The sequence below is a fragment of the Sus scrofa genome, chromosome 13, assembly GCF_054392235.1.
Source record: "Sus scrofa isolate SSC_HxYL_T2T_F1_AM1 chromosome 13, Sscrofa_HxYL_maternal_Yorkshire_Landrace_v2.0, whole genome shotgun sequence".
Lineage (NCBI taxonomy): Eukaryota > Metazoa > Chordata > Mammalia > Artiodactyla > Suidae > Sus > Sus scrofa.
Window position 1 is genome coordinate 37,222,304 of NC_139395.1, and position 15,047 is coordinate 37,237,350.

Here is a 15,047-nt window from a genome sequence, read left to right on the forward strand (position 1 = left end):
GTTAAGGATCCAGCATTGCTGTGAGCTATGGTGTAAGTCACAGATCAAGCTCAGATCTCATGTTGCCATGGCTGTGATGTAGGCTGGCAGCTACAGCTCCAATTTGATCCCTAGCCTGGGAACCTCCATATGCCATAGGTGCAGCCCTAAAAAAGACAAAAAAAAAAAAAAAAAAAAGAAAAAAAAAAAGCACCTAAGATCATCTCAGGTCCAGGACCATGGGGAAGGTCAGGCAAATCTGGTTTTTGGCTAAACCAGACTCCAGGGCAGAGTGCAGACAAAGCTGTGGAAATACCCACTGGCCCCACGCCCCTATGGTTCTGACTGTTCTGAGCTTATGGGAAAAGCAGCAGATCAGTGACCCACACCTTGCAGATGAGAGTCGTAAACAGAACCATAGAGAAATGTTTGGGTCTTAGATGGGAGCTTTTCACCAAGACGTCCCTAGAAGCAGAGCCTGAGGAGTTCCCTGCTTGACCTAGCAGTTAAGGAGCTGGCGTTGTCACTGCTATGGCTCGGGTTGCATCCCTGGCCCGGAAACTTCTGCATGCTGGGGGGGTGGCCAAAAAAAAAAAAAAAAAAAAAGCAACAGAGCCCGAGACAGGGATTTAGGAGCACCTGGTGAAGTGAAGCTATGCTCTTAAGAGAAACCTGCTAGGAAAGGGGAAAGGGCTGAGCAAGGCTGTGGCCTCAGCTAAAGTCTAGTCTTGGCCCCGCAGGGAGCTCTGGAGCGTAATTACAGCAAAGAGCTGTCCTCTCTTTGAGGGAAGGTAGCTGGCCCTTTGCACCCCCTCTTTGGCTGGCTATGGGGGCTAGAAGGGGAGTGTGACCTTTCATGAAGGAGACTCCCTCCGGTTGTGGACAGTTCTCTGGAGAAGGAGGCACGTTACCCGCCTGTATCAGCGGGGGGAGGGGCAGCAGTTGGAAACTGCTGGGCAGAGCTGACAGCACCCACTACTCGTTTACACAGAACCTATCGACAACACTGCCTTTTCGGATGCGTCTTTGGAGTCAAACATAAACTTCTTTCAAAACACGAGTGCCCTGGAGGGTGGCCAGCATGTCCTGCTGGTCGCTGATGCCTGGAGCAGGCTTTGGGGAGTGAGGGGTGAGACCGGGAGGATGCTATGTGTCTAAGCGGTGGGCAGGGTGGAGGGGCTGTTGTGAAGGGGAGGCGTGAGGAAGGCGAGGAGTTGAGGAAAGGAAGATGACAAGGCAGGGCAGGAAGCTGGTGACTCCTGCCTTGATGAAGAGGTAGAGGTCGACGCCATCTACTGACAGTGAAGTGAGTGAAGAGGTCAGGCTGGGGACCTAGTGAATCAGTATTATGATTCCTAGATCAGTAGTTCCCTGTAGCCCTAGATTTACTCTGCTCTCTCAGGTGGAATCTCGCTGGCCTAAGAAACTTGTGTTTTGGGAATGGTCCAAACTCGGGGTGCTGGGAATCATTTCAGGGTACCCTGTGCTTGTTTTACCTCTGAAATGACACAGTGCAGTGGTTGCCTCCTCTCTTCAGTGTCTTGCTAGCTCTGGGCATCCCTTCCACAGCGAACCCAACCCTCATTCCCACCAGCCCATCAGTGGCACAGAGTGGGCCTTCTTGAGGGAAGAGCATCTTAGAACCTCTACTGACATTTTTAGATTCAGGCAGCCTTATTGAAGCCAGAGATGCAGGGACAAATTAGTATGAAAATGCTATTCCTGTGATTCATGTTCAACCAAGCATAAATATTTATGTCTATGCTTCCTGACATAGACATACGTTACCGTGAGTATAAATCAGTACATCCAAACAGGGAGGGGAATGCTGTGGGGGAAAGGGTGTCACCCAGTGAGAGAGTCCCTTAATTTTCTGTAGTGAGCAAAGAAGGAGGAAGAGGGTTAGTGAGTGAACACTGCACGCACATGAAGGGGCTGGATGCCTGTCTACCCCTGGGTCCAGAGAGGCTGCAGCGATGGCCAGGTCAGCAGTTCGAGGAGTGCAAGAGTGAGAAGCAGGGCTGGAAACAGGGAAGGCAGTGGTTAAGTGAAGGTTGGTGTATGGAAGAGTTGACTTTCAACCCCTGTCCCCACCCCTACATACTTCAGGCATGCAGAAGAGCAAGCAACCAGGCATATTCTTCTCTAAAGAATTGGGTAAACTGTTTGGTCCTGTTTCCCCAGTGGAAAGTCTTATTTCTCCTGACATTTGGAGCCGCCAATGTAGTTAAAAACTACCTTCTGCTCCCACTTTCCACCCAAACACCCAGATTTTCCAATCAGCCCTTTTACCTTATTCTTAAAATGAATGGACACCCAAGGACATCTGAAATTGAGGGGAAATGGGGGACATGAGGGGGAAAAAAATACTGAAATACACATACAGAATAACTGACTCAGAAGGAAATAAAATATTTAACATTTATAAGAGATTATAAAGATTTAAAAAAAACAATTTAGGAGTTCCCATTGTGGCTCAGTGCCTTAAGAAGCCAACTAATAGCCATGAGGATGCAGGTTCAATCCCTGACCTTGCTCAGTGGATTAAAGGATCTAGCATTGTGGTGGCTATGGCATAGGCCAGCAGCTGCACCTCCCATTTGACTCCTAGCCTGGGAGCTTCCATATGCCATAGGTGTGTTCCTAAAAAAGCAAGAACCCAAACCAAACCCAACTTAAACTCTATGTAATAAACACAGGGAAATTGAAGAATACTTTCTATCCACTTGAAAGTGCCAGGAATTCTTTTTCTTTTTAAAAGAAAGAAAGAATGAGGAAAAACTTCTTGAAAATTAACAATGTGGATGCAGAACCAAAAATTTAATAGAAGAAAATGATAAGAAATCTACCAGTAAGCAGTAAGCAAAACTAAAAGATGAATAGAAAAGAGCCAAAAGATGCATCTTCAAGGTCCTCCATCCAAGTAATAGGAATATCAGAAAAAGCAAACAGAAAATGAAAAAAAAAATTATGAGAGATAATGGAATACAATTTCCTGGAATTAAAGAGAAACACTTTTAAAATGTAAAGGACCCACCAACTTGCAAGCAGGATAAAACAAAAATATCCTAGATACATCATTTTGAACTATCACTACTCTTAAGACTTAAGGAAAATTACAAATGCTTCTAGGACAGGGAGTACAGGATGATGATAGGGATATATGCCCACTTAAAACTTAATTAGTCAGACTCCTTATTAGCAAGATTGGAAGTTAACATATGTGAAAGAAGGGCTTCAATGCTCTGAGAGAAAGTGATTTTGAAACTAAGATTTTACACTTAGCCTAACAGTCAAGCATGAAGTCAAAACAGTCATTGTTCAGATAAACAAGGACCCGGAAAGTTTACATCCCTGATAACCCTTCCAAGGGAATTACCTGAGATGCACTCCAAGAAAACAAGGGTGACAACTAGAAGGAGCAAGTTGTCAAATGTGAGAACTAACTCCTAGAAGTCTAGTGACAAGAAATTCCAGGATTACAACTATGCACCAAGTCCAAAAAACAGTGATCACTTTCAAAAAGGTATCAGTGAGCTTCAAGAAGAATGAAGCTGGCAATAGAAAGTAGCAAATATTCAGGATACAGTGCAGATGGAATATATGGTTTCCCCATGGAAAAGAAAAAATAAAGGCAATCGAAAACTCCCAGAAAAATAAAAATACATCATGATTCACATATAAAACAACTTAAAATGTGGTGGGATTTTAGGCAAGTAAAAGAGTATATGGAAGAGAAGGACCTTAATATTAGAAGCATTCTCTCTTCAATAAAATTTGAAGGTTCTCATAGTTTAACTTTTCACCTATTAGAGGAGGAAATATAATCATGACACTTGTCTTGGCTCTGCTGTGAACAGTAATCATGTGGCCATAATAACAGCACTGTTTATTGGTTTTCAGTATTTACAATCAAGCCCCCAATCAGAGCTGTGGTTATAGTATAAAATGTAAATGTCATTAAATTTTACTGTGTAGAGGTAAAAATAGAACAGAAGTTGTTTTAATATTGTAATCTTTTCAATTGGTGAGCCAAGAGATATTGAAAAACTTGATCAAACAAGAAAAAGCTGTTTATTACTTGAAATTGTAGAGGTTACCAGTAGAGCAGTGCTTCTTAAAGTGTGGTCACTGAACCAACAACACCAGCCTCCCTTGGGGTGTTGTCAGAAATGAAAATTCTTGGGCTCCACTCCAGACCCTTTGAATCAGAAACTTATGAATAGGTCCCAGCGATCTGAGTTTAACAAGCTGATCAGGTAATTCTGAAGCAGCTAACATTTGAGAACCAGTGCAGCAGAGCAGCTAAGAGTAATGATTTGCCTGCCAAAATTAGGAAGGTGCACAGTGGGATGGGCCATTATGTAGGTGAGTTCAGGACTTATCTATCTTGGAAGGAATTCAGTGAGATAATGTCAAAATCTGATAACTCAGGAAGTAGACATATCAATATATTTGCTAGAGATAAGGAAGTAACCATCAAAAGAAACATAAATGGACAAGAATAATAGTGGTTCCCCTGGAGAGAAGGTTCAGTACAGGAAGGTGTGTGGCAGAAGGTTATTATTTTAACCATATGACTCTTTGATTAAAAATAAAAGAAAAATATTGTCCTTAGATTGGGAAGATTGTCCAGGAGCCTGAGAAAAATTCTGGGAGAATGATCCTTGCTTATTCTCCTTTTCCTGATTATGGGGTGAGGGGGAAGGTAATTTAATGATCTTCCTCCATGTGTCTTCCAGATGTTGGCTCAGTTTGATGGGAGGAAAGATTCTGAGAGCTGGGCCCACTCCAGGAGGCAGAGCTGATTTTTAACTTGTGTATATATGACCGAAAGAGTATCTCCACAAAGGGCTCCAACTTCTTTCCTAGGAAGGAATAAACTCATTGGAGTGCTTCAAGTCATGTTGTCAGATAAAATTAGGATTTAAATGGCTTAGCCTTTTCAACTAAAAGTCACCAAGCCCTTGTTGATACATAGGACTGTGCAGTGGAGTGGATTAAATTGTGGTAATCTCGTGGAGTCAGAGTCTTCCCCCCTTGAGGGTCTAGGTCAGGTGGATTGGCTACATAGACCGTGTATATAACATGGAGACGGTGACTGGAGCATGTTAAGTACGGGCTTACTGATGGGTCCCAGGCATTTGAGTGGGAGTGAGTTAATCAGGCAGGAGGCCAAGGCTTCTCTCTTCTGGATGAAGAGCAGTCTTGGGAGAAAATGGGCTCCAGGTAGGTGCTAAGCTGTCCGAGTGAGTAGTGGGGTTGCCACTCAAGCTGAGGATGGATTGGGATTCTGGGCACTTGGCAGATATTGAAGTTCTAACCCTGCAAACATCTGTAGGACATACAGCCTGATGAGCGTGTATTTTACCTTAAAAATTTAAGGAAAGCAGAGATGTTCCTCTCTCTCCTCAAGAAATATTTGATACACAAGCAACAACAAAGTATTTCATTCATTAACCAGAGGAGTATTTAAAAGGACTATGCAGCAAGTTCCCACTGTGGCTCAGCGGGTTAAGGACACAACATTGTCTTTGTGAGAATGTGGGTTTGATCCATGGCCTTGCTCAATGTGCTACAGATCTGGCGTTGCCACAAGTTGTAGCATAGGTCACAGATATGGCTAGGATCCAGTGTTGCCATGGCTGCAGCCTGGGTTGTAGCTGCAGCTCTGATTTGACCCCTGGGCCAGGAACTTCCATATGCTGCAGGTGCAGCCATAAGAAAAATAAATAGGGAGTTCCCACTGTGGGCTCAGGGAATTACAAAACTGACTAGTATCCATGAGGATACTGGTTCAATCCCTGGCCTCGCTCAGTGGGTTAAGGATCCTGGGCTGCCATGAGCTGCAGTTTAGGTCACAGATGTGGCTCGTATCCCATGTTGTTGTAGCTGTGGCTGTGGCATAGACTGGCAGCAGCTTCAGATCAACATCTAGCCTGGGAACTTCCACATGGCACAGGTGTGGCCTTAAAAAGGAAAAAAAAGAAAGAAAGAAAGGAAAGAAAGGGAGTTCCCGCCATGGCGCAGTGGTTAACGAATCCGACTAGGAACCATGAGGTTCAGTCCCTGCCCTTGCTTAGTGGGTTAACGATCCGGCGTTGCCGTGAGCTGTGGTGTAGGTTGCAGACGCGGCTCAGATCCTGAGTTGCTGTGGCTCTGGCGTAGGCCGGTGGCTACAGCTCCGATTAGACCCCTAGCCTGGGAACCTCCATATGCCGCGGGAGCGGCCCAAGAAATAGCAACAACAACAAAAGACAAAAAGACAAAAGACAAAAAAAAAAAAAAAAAAAAAAAAAAGAAAGGAAAGGAAGGAAGGAAGGAAAAGAAAAGGACTGTCCAAGAGCAATTCAGTTAATTGAGTGCCTACTACATGTAAGACCTGATTAAGAAGACAAATGAAACATTGCTGCCTTCAGTGGACTTAGAGACTGTCCAGGAATAACTAACTTACACAGAGAGAAAATGAGATTCAGACGAGTGTGTGTGAATCGCACTCTGGAGACCTCTTCCAGCTGAGGAGGAGGAGATGCTCTATGGAGAAGGGATAATTGGCCAGAGCCTCAGGGAAGAAGTCAAATTTGGATGTTCAGGGCTGGAGGGGTTTGACAGACCAACAGAAGAGGAGGAACTGATGGATGTTGGTGGTGGTCTTCCATGTGACTGAACATCTGGTGAGGGGAAGGAGATGGGCTCTCAGGGCTGGAGGCCACTTGTTCACTGGCCAGGGAGTTGGACTTGATTGCACTTGCAAGAGTCAGGAGATCACTGCATCTTCTTGAGTGTGGGAGATCAGAGCACGCCTCAGGGAGATGATCTGCCTGAGTTCAGGATGGGGGGCAGCCAGGAGCTCTCCCAATGGCCCCAGGAAGGTCTTACAGGTGAGTTTGTGAAGGTGCTATCTGATACACCCAGAGAGTTGACTCATTATCAGTTCTTAGTGGGTCTCAGCTGCTGAAAGAGTACGGGAGGAACTAAATGAAACAATCCTGGGAGTTCCCTGGTTGCTGAGCCAGTTAAGGACCCAGTATTGTCACTGCTATAGCTCTGGTTACTGCTGTGGTGTGGGCTTGATCCCTGGCCCAGAAAGTCTTGCCTGCTATGGACGTAGCCAAAACAAAACAACAATCCTGGAAAGCTCTGGCCAGCCTGTGTACTGAGCTGCCATTGGACTGATTCCCCGTGCAGAGTAGCCCTTGTGTTTTGTTTCCCCTTCAGGTGAGCCTACCAGTGGTTATGACCAAGACCCTGTCTTCAAACCCTGTACCCAGAGTAGAGTTTTGGAAATGATAACTGCTCTCATGCTTGCCCAGGAGGCCCCCAAAGAGACTTGGTCAGGGCTAGACAGAATGTCCCCCAAAGATGTCCACACCCTCATTCCTGGAACCTGTCAATATGATGCATTACGTGGCAAAGGGACTTTGCAGGTGTGACTAAAGTTATTGACTTTATTTTATTTTTGCTTTTTTCAAAATTAAAGTGTAGTTAATTTACAATGTTTCTTCAATTTCTAGTGTACGGAAAAGTGACCCAGTCACACACAGTTCCCTTTGCTGTAAAGTAGGGTCCCATTGCTCATCCATTACAAATATAACAGTTTGCATCCCCAAACCTCCAAATGCCTGTCCATCCTACTCCCTCCCTCCTCCACCCTTGGAATAACTGTCCAAAGAAGACATTTGGATGGCCAACAGGCACATGAAAAAATGCTCAACATCACTGATTATTAGAAAAATGCAAAACAAAACTACTATGAGGTACCACCTCACACCAGTCAGAATGGCCATCATTAATAAGTCAACAACTGCTGGAGAGGGTGTGGAGAAAAGGGAACCCTCCTGCACTGTTGGTGGGAATGTAAATTGGTACAAACACTATGGAGAACAGTATGGAGGTACCTCAGAAAACTAAACATATAACTACCATATGACCCAGCGATCCCACTCCTGGGCATATATCTGGACAAAACTTTCCTTGAAAAAGATACACGCACTCCTGTATTCATCGCAGCACTATTCACTGTAGCTAAGACATGGAAACAGCCTAAATGTCCATCAACAGATGAATGGATTAAGAAGATGTGGTACACATATACAATGGAATACTGCTCAGCCATAAAAAATATAAAATAATGCCATTTGCAGCAACATGGATGGAACTAGAGATTCTCATACTAAGTGAAGTAAGCCAGAAGGAAAAAGACAAATACCATACGATATCACTTATATGTGGAATCTAAAATATGGCGCAGATGATCCTGTCTGTAAAATAGAAACAGAGATGCCCCTTTGTTCCACAGGGGGCAAATACATGGATGTACAATCTGAATTCAAGAACCAGCTGTACCACCCTAAGCTCAAAAGGCTCATGAATCCATCCTCTTTACTCCATCTCTACTGCCATTGCTCTAGTTCAGACCACTAGCATTTCTTACTTGGACCAGCTCACTTCTGTGCATAACACCGCCCCACCAATAGCTTCCCTTCGCCCTTAGAACAACATTCAGACTCTCACTGTGGCCCAAAAGACCCTGCCCAAGGGGCCCCAGCCCCTCCAGCATCATCCAGTGCTGCCCTTGCTACACTCCAGCCACCCTTAGACTTAGCAAGCCACTTCCTGTCTCAGGCCCTTTGCACATGCTGATACCTCTTCTGCATAGCTCTTGCCATGCTTTCTTTGCAGCCGTTTCTTCTTTCTTTAGGTCTTAGCTTAATTATTACTCAGAGAGCCACCCCCCCCCAACTACCCTGTATCCCCTGACTGAGATACTCTTTGGGTTTTGTTTTGTTTTGTTTTGCTTTGTCTTTTTAGGGCCACACCCACGGCATATGGAGGTTCCTAGGCTAGGGGTCAAATAAGAAGTGTAGCCACTGGCCTATGCCACAGCCACAGCAACTCGGATCTGAGCCACATCTGCAACCTACACCACAGCTCACGGCAATGCCGGATCCTTAACCCACTGAGCAAGGCTAGGGATCAAACCTGTATCCTCAAGGATACTAGTCATATTCGTTTCTGCTGAGCCACAGTGGGAACTCCCTAAGCTGACTATTTGATTCCTTCATGACAGCTGTCACAATTATTACAGATTTGTCTAACTGCTTTCCTATTTCCCTTACTAGAATGGAAGCCCAGTGCAGACAGGAATCTATTTTTTCTTATTAGCTGTTGATCTTCAATGCCTAGTCTCCAGCCTGGCTCATTGAGGATGCTCAGTAAATTTATCTTATGGAAAGGGCTCTTCTGAAAGGTCTCCTGCAGAGGTTGGACCTCATATCAGAATTTCTTCACTGGCAGATTCAGCAAAGTCATATTATTAAAAGAAATGTGCTCTGTGAACTCTCTAAGAATTCTTCCCAGGGAGGAGAGCACTGCCTGTGATTTTGGGTGATTTACCTACATCACATACCTTTGTCCATCTGAGTATATATTTTTGAAGACCAAGATGCAAGAGGTACAGCTGGTGAAAGGCAAGCCATTGGCTCTGTTGAGAATACTCATTTTGCCATCTTTCAAGGGGAAGATGAGCTATTTTACCCTCATGCTAATGTCTAACTATGTTGAAGCCGTAAACTTTGACCCTACCTTGTGCTGGAAACGGATCACCATCTAGACCTCCCACCCCAGTGCCTCAGTGCCTGGGTGTGGAGGATGCCAGTGCTGTGCCCACGCAAATTCACTGTTTGTTCAGCCTGGACATTAGGTAATGCTTTCCTGGATGAGGTGCCCAAAAGGCTTCGAATGCTGTTATTTACAGCTCTAACGTTTATTTTCACTATCTTATATACAATCTCTGCAGAAAATGGAAATCTGAGTTGGCAGGGAGGAGAGAGCAGAGTAACTCCAGACGTAAGAGCCAGACAGGTGTCAGAGACCATCCAGCCTGGGGGTTCCAGAGCACACACCTGGATTTAGGGGGGCAGTTTGGCCCAGTGGAGGAGGAGGAGGAGGAGGAGCTTTAGAGGGGGAGGTATCCACTGGCTCCCCTGTTTCAGCCAGATCAGTCCTGCTCTTACAGGCGTCAGCTATTTGGCATCAGCTTCTGGCTAATCTTTTTAGAAAGGGCACCCGGTGAAACATGTGTGAAAATCATCTAGCTTTGAGTACATGTGAGGAAAACAAGGACATAATTCAACCTTACTGACCACGGAAGTCTGGCTGTGTCTCTGTCTCAGGCTTCCTGCAAGATTAATCCAAAGAACAAGAGAGGAGTTTGCTTGTAGCACAGTGTGTTAAGGATGCAGTGGCTTGGGTCACTGCTGTGGCAGGAGTTCAATCCCTGGCCCAGGAACTGCCACATGTTGCAGGCACAGCCAAAAGAAAAACAAACAAACAAACAAACAAACAAACAAACAAAAACCCAAAAAACAAAGCACACAACAACAAATAGCAAAGGAGAGGGTATAACTACCTATCAAAGGCTGGATTGTACTTGTAGTCACTTGTTGAATTTTCACAGTTTCTTCTTCAGTGTTATACTTTATCTTTGCAGTTTTTTTCAGCATGGGATTCTTTCTTTTTGTCCTTTTTTTTTTAATATCCAAAGAAGATTTAATACCTCTTCTTATCAAACTCCTCCAAAAAATCAAAGGGAAGGGAACACTTCCTAACTCATTTTATGAGACCAGCATTACCCTAATCCCAAATCAGACAAGAACAACACACACACACACACACACACAAATTACAGGCCAATATCTCTGATGAACATAGATGCCAAAATCCTCAACAAAATGTTATTAGCAAACCAAATTACCATCATTATCTTTCAATTTTGGGGGGAAAAAAGTGTGTCTTATTCTGCAAACTGCATTTTAGGAGAAAATAGTTGTTTTCCCCAGAATCTTCAGCCTTTTGGGGTATTTCTGTATTGTCCTGCCTAATTGAAAACCTCCCCACAAGCATGTGAATATGTATGAGTGTAAGTGAGCAAGGGCACACCTCCAGTGGACAGCCTCTAGCTGGAGGAGAAATCTTAGTGCCCCCCCCCCATTATATTCTGAGATGATCAAGGAAATCATGGTTACCTTTTTTTTTTTTTTTTTTTTTTTTCTTTTTTCAGGGCCGCACCCACAGCATATCAAAGTTCCCAGGCTAGGGGTCAAATCTGAACTGTAGCTGCCAGCCTACACCACAGCCACAGCAATGCCAGATCCTTAACCCACTGAGTGAGGCCAGGGATCGAACCCGTGTCCTCCTGATTACTAGTCGGGTTGGTTACCACTGAACCACAGTGAGAACTGCTGACCTAGGAAATCAAAGGCCAGGTACTTGCTATTTGAAGTTATTCCTGAGGCCCAGGTAGGTGATGTCCTTGCAGACAGGTGAGGAGCGGTCTCCCTGGAATCCTCTCCACTTTGGGGCCATATTCCTCACTCCTCGTTGCCGGACTACATCCAACAGCAGCTTTTAGAAGCATGGCTAGCGTAGTCTTCCTTTTCTCTGATAGCAGCAGCCCATTTATTTGAACTTGTTGGTTTTGTTTTCTGCCTCTTGTGACTAATTAACAGCCACTTTAAATGAATAAATAAATGAAACATAGAATACAAAAGATTCCAGGGTAAAAATCAAGGGAAGGAAATTCTGGTTCTCAGGGGCAGGAGATTGCCTAGAGCAGAGTTGATGGCTTGAGTTGTAAAGGGACATGAAATGTGGCCTAGAAAAGGCCACTTCATCCCAGACAGACCTGGAAAGGGCACTGGGAGGGTCCAGAGGCCAAGTGCAGGCCCAGGTGGGCAGGAGCTCCCTGAGCAGCTCCACCTCCCACTCAGTTCTTCATGGGGGTTGAACTAGAGCATTGAAATGCTGCCTTTAGGCAGAGGAGGCTGTTGTGTGAATTGCAGGGCCATGGAGTAAACCAAAGGATGCCCAAAGAAAAAGAATTTATCACCTCCAGTTTTCTCATGAAGGAAAATCAAATACCAGGCTTGTTGTTTAGAGGGAGACCAATAGGACTCTTCCCATGATTTCAAAATCTGAAAGGATGACTCCTGAAATAGAAGGAATTTCCCAGCTTTAATTTTACAAAGTATTTCATTTATTCTTGTGGACATACTGTTCTTTAGAAAGCAAGTCTTCCTGCATGACCTGATTTTAAGTACCAAGCGCTGAGACTTTTCCTTCTTCCATTTGAGCACAGGGCTCAACAGAGCTGAAATTCCTGGGACCACTCTGAACTCTTTTAATGTGCCACGTTAAGGACAATGTCGGATTCTGGAAAAAGCATTAAAACAGAATTGGGAAGGAGAAACCCCTTATACTCAGGTCATGGCTTTTACGCACACGCACAGATGTTTAATACCGTGCTAGGTGCTGGGGTTGCAGGAATGAAATGCATATGGCTGGGGTCTCTGGGACCTTACAGGGAGCTATGCGAGGAGCAAGAGTTCAGCACTGTCCCTCCTGTTGTCCAGGGAGAGACCCTCTGCAAAGTCATATTGCCTGTCAGGAAATGTTTTCTTCATTTTAGCTTGAAAATGGCCTTGGGGTGGGATTTGAAAAGCATTTATTCCCACCTGATCTGATTGTCCTATTTTCTCAGGCCTCAGCATGGGACCAGGTTGCCAGAGCAACCCTATAAACAATGTCCAACCTATGCCAATGACTATACCTGTTTTTACGCTAATATCACCAAGTCCAAGCAACTGACCCTCCTCTGAACAGGACAGGTAGAAGAGACTAAGAATTGTACTTCCTGCTAGATCAGAAGGGAAGATTTTTTTCCTAGTGCAGATTTGAGAAGGAAAATGGGCCCAGGTGCGGACAACTGCCTCTCTGAAGTCAGCCTTGGCCAGGGCAGCCCTGAATCACATACACCCAAGGCTGGTGTGGCCTTGGTGGCAAAATCCAGCTAACTGCAGCCTCTGTGCTCTGCTTCAGAACAAACTGTACATTGACCTGAACTCATTGTATTTCCCACCACCCCAGCCTATAGGGAATGAGGAAATCAGTAGCCAAATATTCTAGAATGGGAGCAAGCAAACTACAGTCTGCAGGCCAAATCTAGCCTGCTGCCTGTTTTTTATAAATAAAGTTTTATTGAGACACAGCCACGACCACTCCTTTACCTAGGTCTGCTTTCGCTCCTTAGCTGAGGAGCTGAGCTGTTATAGCTGGGACCATATGGCCATAGCCTGAAAATATTTTCTGTCTGGCCTTTTACAGAAAAAATGTGCCAACTTTGCTGTAAAATAAACAGATTTTTGGATTGGAGGGGAAGCTGGAGAAAGGATTTCAAAAAGATAAGTGTATTTTTTAGGGAAAATTGAGGTGAAGACCCGCCTAAGGAAGGAGTCCACATGGAAATCTAGTTCATGGGGTTAAAGAGGCTGCTGGGATCCAGACCATAAAGCCTGAGGCAGGAAATGGTCATCTCCCGAGAGAAAGGGTTAAACCTCTTTTCACCAGAGAGGAGTCAGAAATGATGGCTTCTTAGGTCTCTTTCCAGTTTCCAGAAAGGCTACTTCCAGGTTAAAAAAAAAAAAAAAAAAAAAAAAAATTGACAGGGTTTTCCCAGCCAGAGGTCGAGGCTGGAGGGAGGTGGGAGAGACTCCTGGGCTGGAATCTGCCTGATTTAGGCAGTCAAGCTTGTGTTTGCACAGAAGACGAGGGAGGTATGGGTACAAGCAGGCAGAGAAGTTGGGTTTCCAGGAAAACCAGCAGTTTGGCTCACTGGTATCAGGGAGAACCTGTGCTCCTCACACGTTAGGTAGGAGAAGTAGTTCTTACTGGCTTCTGGAAACTGTGCTATCAGCTAGCGTTCTGAGGCTTCAGTCTGCCCACGCTTCTGCCCCAGAGAGATGTTTTTCAGTTCCTCCGGAAGCAAAATGGTCTTTTGCCCAGAGAGAAGAATCCAGGTCCTGACCTAGGAACTCTTGAGTTTCAACTTCAGTCTCCACAGCGATCACCCTGGTCTCTTGATTCCCTGCTGTCTTGATATTTTACCTGTAAGACAACTCCATTCCCAGCCTGGGAGGGTCTTGCCTGAGCCGAGGCTCTGCCAGGGCTTGGTGTGCCCAGCCCACTTTTGTTCATGCCCTTACCCAAGTTGGGGGAGGCCATTAGGTTGAGGAGTAGTCCACGCATCTATTGCTGCATCACGGATGACCCCAAAACTTGGTGGCCTAAAATAACCGCAGTCAGTCATTTTGCCCCTGAACTGGAAATTTGGCAGGGCCTGCTTCAGACAGCTCATCTTTGCTCCACATAGTGTCAGCTGGGGCAGCCTGGTGGGGCTGGGGGACCATCTTCCATGATGACTGTCTCAAGCAGCCTCGGGTGGATGCTGCTGGTCACTTTCTGTCCGTATGAGCCTCTCTATGGGAAGCTTGGGCTTCCTTACAGGATCGTAGCACCATTCCAAGAGCAAACGCCCTGAGGGAACTCAGAGGAAGCTCAATTTCTTTTTATGACTAGGCTTGAAGATGGCAAAACACAACTTCCTCTGCAGCCACAAATCCACCCAGCTTCAGGGGGTGCAGCATCGACTCCGCCTCTCTACGGGAGGAAATGGCACAGTCACATCGTAAGGACTGTAATGGGAAACACTGTGCATTGACTTTTAAAAAGTCCAGTCATCCACACAGAGCAAAATTCACTTTAGCTCTGGCTCCATGATCCTCTTACTGCACTGTCAACTAGGAAACCCTCATGGCGCTCACTCCTACACACCTTAGCTGTCACTCACATTTGCTGGTGTAAACAGTGACGCACAGTGCCTAAGGCAAACACAGGGTAATAGACACAAATTCCCACCCGCCAGCTAAGAGCGAATCTGCATTGACAAGAGTGTCGCTGAAGGTGTTATTTACATTTTATAAATGTAGAAATTGAGTCCTGGCCTAATTTCTAAGCTTGTGCTTTGTCCTCTTATGATAGTTTGTGCTTCATTTTAGCTGATCGCTATAAATACTCACTCAATGTGTGTGCGTGTGTGTCTGTCTGTGTGTGCTAAATTGCTGGATGGAAATTTAGCAGCACTAGAGGATTTAACAAAAGCTAGAGAAGCTAGTTTGATGGACAGGAAATAGCAGAGTACAAGGGAAAGTCAGACCAAGGACAGAGCTTTT

The 15,047-nt window shown here is 45.1% G+C and overlaps 1 protein-coding gene across 6 annotated transcripts in view; it reads left to right on the top strand.

Annotated features, from left to right (window-relative positions):
- ITGA9 (integrin subunit alpha 9) overlaps positions 1–15,047 on the top strand; it is a 354,847-nt gene that overhangs the window by 182,648 nt on the left and 157,152 nt on the right. The gene's annotated exons all lie outside the window — the stretch shown is intronic.